The sequence below is a fragment of the Portunus trituberculatus genome, chromosome 3 (assembly GCF_017591435.1).
Source record: "Portunus trituberculatus isolate SZX2019 chromosome 3, ASM1759143v1, whole genome shotgun sequence".
Taxonomy (NCBI): domain Eukaryota; kingdom Metazoa; phylum Arthropoda; class Malacostraca; order Decapoda; family Portunidae; genus Portunus; species Portunus trituberculatus.
Window position 1 is genome coordinate 851,909 of NC_059257.1, and position 6,482 is coordinate 858,390.

A 6,482-nucleotide genomic window follows, 5' to 3' on the forward strand; every position below is an offset into this window, starting at 1 on the left:
ACTGCTCACGGAAAGGACACACTTCTGCTACTTGCCACGCCAGAACTGACGATTTACGTCAGGAGCGTCTCCTACAGCGGCTTCTTACGGTGGAAAGATACACAGCCACACCCTTCCCACCTGCAGCGCCTCAGCCCGCCCACCCCCTCACTTCATTTCAGTCCTTGCCACAACCTCGCCCACTCCTTCCTCAGCCTGGTATCTGGAATCAGAACCAGGGGCGGCAGTGGACCACTCCTCTTCACCAGTACCAGTAGTCGGCCGCGGACCCTAACCACCACCTCGGACTAGCAGGCCTCGCTCACTACCATCCCTCACCATGGTACAGCCAGCTTGCCCCGCCGCCAACTAAAGGTCGTCTCTAGCAACGTCCGTGGTCTCCGGACTAACCTTGCAGACTTATACCACAACTGTGTGCAACGACACAATGCAGACGTTGTTGTGGTGACCGAGACATGGCTGAACAGTGAGGTGGAGCCCACGTATGGCAGGATGCAGGGCTTCACCCACTGGGTGAGGAGGGACCGACAGGAGCGAACAGGAGGTGGAGTGGCTGTCTGCTTCAAGGAAGGAATGCAGGCCCAGCTACTCGACATAGACACGCCTCCAATGATGGAGATGATGTACTTCCGAGTAATGCTGGCAGACCGCTCAGCCCTCCTGCTGTGTGCCCTGTATCGCCCCCCGCGACAAGGGCCTGACTCACTCCTGTACCTGACTGAGACCTTAGACAACCTGATGATGGCACACAGCTGCAGCCACGTGCTGATTGTGGGGATCTCAATCACGGTGGTGAGGCTGGTGTCTGGTGAGGTCACGGTGTCCACACAGAAATGTTACCTACCCGTGAGAAGGAAAGATGGTGGTGGTAGTTCACTTCAGTTTATTGAAGAGAGATACACAAAACAGCGGAGAGATATGGAGGAAAAAGTTTAAGGAAGTGGAGAAAAAAATGAAAAAAAATGTCAGGTTTTGATGTTAGACTATCTTAGAAAACTACTATTTTAATTATGACAAAAGGAAGGTAGGATAGTCAGACTTGGAGAGATGGTAGAGAAAACATGGATTAAAGTCTGTGTAGGTGGAGGAAAGTGAAGGTAACTTGTGGAGGGAGATATGGAGGAAAATGTTTAAGGAAGTAGAGAGAGAAAATTGTAAAAAATCAGGTTTTCATGTTAGACTATCTTAGAAAACTACTATTTTAACTATGACAGAGGCAAGGTAGGATAGTCAAACTTGGAAAGAAGGTGGAGAAAACATGGAGGAAAGTCAGTGTAGGTGGAGGTAAGGTTTCGGAAGTTCGTTGCAAGTTGCAATCGTGCTATTCTAAGTGAAGACTTATTCTTACTGCAGGTAATATATTATACGGTATTGTATTTTCTAATTTTAATTCATCTAAGATTAATTACACCACTTCTCAAGATTGCTCATAATGTCACACAAATTCAATCAATGCCCTTAGAAATGTTAAGCTCATCTCCGTAAATCCTTATCTCCGTAAATCCTTCATCAATGTTAATCACATACAAATAAATCCACAAACATTAGGTGCCAATTTCACAGCTGATGCATCTCAATATCAACTCAATGCTTGACTTCTATAAATGCCCATATAATGTATACACCACAATATATCATATGTAATTATCTCCTCAATATGATATATCTTAATGCATCAACTGTGGGAATTGCACTACACATACATAAAATCTTAATATAACATCCTAATAAATACACATCCTATATTTGTTTCCTCCTTTCACTTAAATGACATAAACATTGTCTTAGACTGCATTAACAACTATAGAGCTTTACTCACTAATACAAGAAAGAGTCTGTCCATGACTCAAATGTTTCTTCTCCTCCTCTCGGCCACTGCCTTCTGCTTTCTCCTCTCGTTTCTGCCAAGATTCTAGCGCTTCTTGCTGGTTTCTGCTTATTTTAAATACTCAAGGTTTCGTACCTTTTCTCCACGCCCATTTTACCATCTACCATTCAGAGATCAGACATGTGGAGGTCCACGTGTGACAATGTAAGGACGAGAACACATACGAAGGTAATGTAGAAACAACCTTAAACGTAGTATACACAACATTGCCTTACTGGTGTTTCATAGGCTCAACTTTTCCCTAGTCTCATAGCACGTTCACCATTGGTCTAAACATGAAATACTGCTTGTTCATTGGCCATTTAAAACCACCAATCCTGTTTAACTACACGTGGGGAAACACGTGTTGACTATACTACTCTCCAACATCGTAACCAGAGTATTTTGTTTTGGGTGTTTGTTTGGGTCTGCGTACCATCTGATGCCTGGCTTCCCTCTCTCTTGTTAATGTTTGGCCTCACACTCTCGTGTTCGCAGCAGGGTCCCTTTTACAATTCTCCCGTAGACGTAATTATTTACATCCTTGTGTGTTCTTCCACTGCTGCATCACGCTATGTCCCACCAGGCTGTGGCATGCCAGATTATGACAGCTCTAATCCGTCGCCTACCTACTCCCACTCGCTCTAATTCTCTCTAATTCACTTTTGCTTGCTCTAACTGTCCTGGTGTGTTTTTTGCTTTAATTCTCTCCAGCCTAAACATTTTCTCGCTCTAATCCGTCGCCTACCTACTCCCACTCGCTCTAATTCTCTCTAATTCACTTTTGCTTGCTCTAACTGTCCTGGTGTGTTTTTTGCTTTAATTCTCTCCAGCCTAAACATTTTCTCGCTCTAATCCGTCGCCTACCTACTCCCACTCGCTCTAATGCTGTTATTCTCAATTTTCTGCTGTTTTTTTTTCTTAATTTTCTGCTTTTATTCTGCTGTTACCCTAAATATATGACGTTTTTCCCTCCACTCGCCTCCACATTTTGCCCTCAAAATTTTGTCGCACATACACTCTCTCTCTCTCTCTCTCTCTCTCTCTAGGCCACAAAAAATGATAAAAATAAATAAATAAATAGATAAATGTAAATAAATAGGTAATGAAATATATGTTTGAAGTATGAGGTCTGTGAAGAGTTGAACAGCGGATATTGGAGCTCAGAGGCCATCCGTTGTCAGAGAGCAGATATAACTCGCTTGTTTGGATTTCATGCGAGAAGGACCTTATCACTCATCACACGGGTGACGTCGCTGTCCGCTGCCACGCACACAGACTCCATCGGTCACTTCATGCTTCAGTGTCCCTGCCTCCACACACCCCTTGTCATCCTGCACCCACACCTTGCTGTCTTTCACCCTTCACCCTTCATGCTCCACGCTTCACTCTTCACCAGTCACTCTGCCCATCCTGCTGTCGGCGTGTCATCCTGCACCCACACCTTGCTGTTTTTTACTCTCTACCCTTCACACTTCACTCTACCCATCCTGCTGGCGGCGGCAGGTCTTGCAGGGTTGCCAGGTCGCAGACTGTGCTCTCGCGTTGCGATCATTGTCCACCTGAAGAAATGAAAACAAAGTCGAAGTGAAAAATAAAAGTAAATTATTTCGCTAATGAACATGATAGTGATATATGCTTTTATAAGAAAAAATAATCTTGATAATGATTATTATAATATTGCCATAGTGTTATATCATTATTAACAGTTACCAGCAAATTATGTAACTCACATCAAAATTTATCACAGCTTCCCATGAAGAGAAGGTCCTTGGCATCATGAGTCGCGTGAGGATGGACTGGTAAAGAGACATCAGCTCTGCTAGCAGTTTGCTAACGTTGCAGTCTTCTCCCTCGAACATCTTGTTCACTCTGTACACTTGAGACACAACAGGGTGCAGGAAAGCCAAGAACGCTTGTTCGCTGGATCTTTGTACAGTACATAATAGTACAACATGTCGGCAGCATAATCTTCGTGCTTGGAAATCTGAAAAGAGATTTACACAATATAATATAAGTATCTTATTTATTAGATACATGCAGTATTTCACTATATATGCATACAAGGAGGTTTTATAGACAGAAAGTGACAAAGCCTAACACGCTGCACTCGCAAGTGAAGCCAGCCATATGTCAGATCTTAGCTGTCAAAGTCGGCCGCCATAGTTATCAAGGAGAGTGGGCGGAGCGCGGCTGCCCGTAGATGCACGTGTGTGTGTGTGTGTGTGTGTGTGCGGCGTCCGTCCCCACGATCCAGGCCTCGGGGTTCCAGGGTGGCCACTATCCCAGCGGCAGCCGGGGCGCGGTACCACGTCGTTGAGCAGCGTGGCGTAGCGCAGGCGTCCGGGATTCCGCTGGCAGGACTAAACCTTTGTGGTGGCCTAGGGCGTCTGTGTGTGTGTGTGTGTGTGTGTGTGTGTGTGTGTGTGTGTGTGCAGGGGGTGGCGTTTACCTCCATGGACCTGACCTGACCTGACAAGTGGATTAAAGGTAATTAAGACCTTCTTGTATGCATATCTCTCTCTCTCTCTCTCTCTCTCTCTCTCTCTCTCTCTCTCTCCACGCTTGACATGTGGTGCCTCATTCAAACCTCAGGTGTGGCTGCTAATCACTGCCCGTCACTTTCTCCTTTCCTTCTTTCACTGCCCCGCCTCTCCATTTCCCTTCCTGCGCCTCCCTCCTTTCCGTCCCCACCGCCTCCTTCTCCCCCTTTCCCTGGCCGTGAGTCATCGAGGGACACCTTTGTTTATCACGTTGTAGGTAGTACCCTCGCTTCACCTTAGGTGTGGCTGCTAATGCCGATTCCCCCTCTTTCCCTCCTTCCCTCCCTCACTACCTTTTTCACTCTCAGATCCCCCCCTCCTCCTCCTTCCTGTCTTTCTGCCTCCGCTTCCTCTCCGTGTTCCTTCCTTTTTCTCTACCTTTACTCCCCCTTCCCCCTCCCCCCCTACAATTCATTCCTTAATTTCTGCCTCCCCCCTCTGTGTTCCTCCTCCTTCTGTCCTTCACAATATCTACCCTTTGTCTCTACCCTTCTCTGTCGCCAATTAAAGAGAGGCAATATTCAAATGCATTCACATGATTTTTGGTGATAATGATACAATTACGGCTTACCTCAAAATGGAGCTTCAGTTCGTCATATTGTTGCAGGCCCCCCAACGATTTCCTAGTCCTGTAAAAAAGAAGGAATGGAAGACCAACGGTACCTGTTTGAAAAAAGAGGAGGGAAGGAAAGAGAGAGGGGGGAGAGGAAAGGAAGGTGAAAGGGCCAATTGGCAGGGGCCCATCCCAAAATCACCCACACACAAACTTAATTTACCCTAATCCCACCCACTTCACTCAAACCTTCCAACCTCTCCAATTAACTTGTTCACCCCGGGTGCCTATCCAAATAAACACACAGGTCAAACATCAAAATGGAACAACACTCCAATCCTCAACTCTTTTGACGGACCTCAGGATCACAAACAGGAATAAAAATATTCCCATTTACATTACCACTTTAAACATTTTAACTTTAAATATTTAAAAAAATTTGTATTAAAATACCACCCCACATTTTTTTAAATTTTTTAAATAAAAAAAAAAAAAGGAAAGGGGAAAAAGGGAAAAAAAAAGGAATTGTTTCAAATTTACTACCTTTACACTACAAAAATTTTACTACCTTTTCTATATAACTACCTCACTTCTTGTAAAACCACTCTCAGTGACTATAATTACTGTTCACTACTACACACAAACAACTACATTGTTTGGTACTAAATTGTTTTTCCTATTATTTCAATGGTATTATTAATTTGCAGCATTGATTACTACATACTAAACACACAACACTACAACCTTACCACTTTCTTACATTCCACACTCAACTAACCACTACTCTGTTACATTCTCAGTTGGTACTCCACTCTGCTAATAATACAACCCCCTGCTTTATATGCTCTACCTTTTCTCTACTCTACTCTTCCAAATCCTTGGCTCAACAATTTACCACTTCTATCTATCAACTTACTGTTTTACTACCACAACTTTACTGTAATCTATATACTTCACCACATACCTCTATTCCATTGCTGCACCCATCCTACACTCACCACACACTACACACACATCACCACCTCTCACTATACTCCTATTCCTATTGCCTACACCACACACATGCTGCACCACCAGAACACTTCTGTCACCTACTCCACTCCCCCTACCACCACCACTCACTACACCCCACACACCTGCCATCCACACATTGCACATACCCCCCACACATTATGCCACACTCCTACCACCACCACCCTACACTCTACCACTGTTATCCACCACCACACTCACCTCCATCACACCAGCTTTCTTCTTGCTTCATGCACACATCTACCACCTCTGTCTGTGTCGTGTGCTCGCGTTACTCCTGCCGCAGTGCATAGTCTAGCGCGACCAATCACTCAACCCTTATTAACACTCATACACTTACAACCAACCACCACACCCCCCCCCCCTCTTTTCCCACACCCCCCCCCTCACCCAAAATTTTTAAAACCCTGCCCTCTTCCCCCCCTTCCCCCCTTTAATTTGTTCAACCACTTCCCAAATTCCCCCCCTCCCCCCTTCCCCCTTCTAA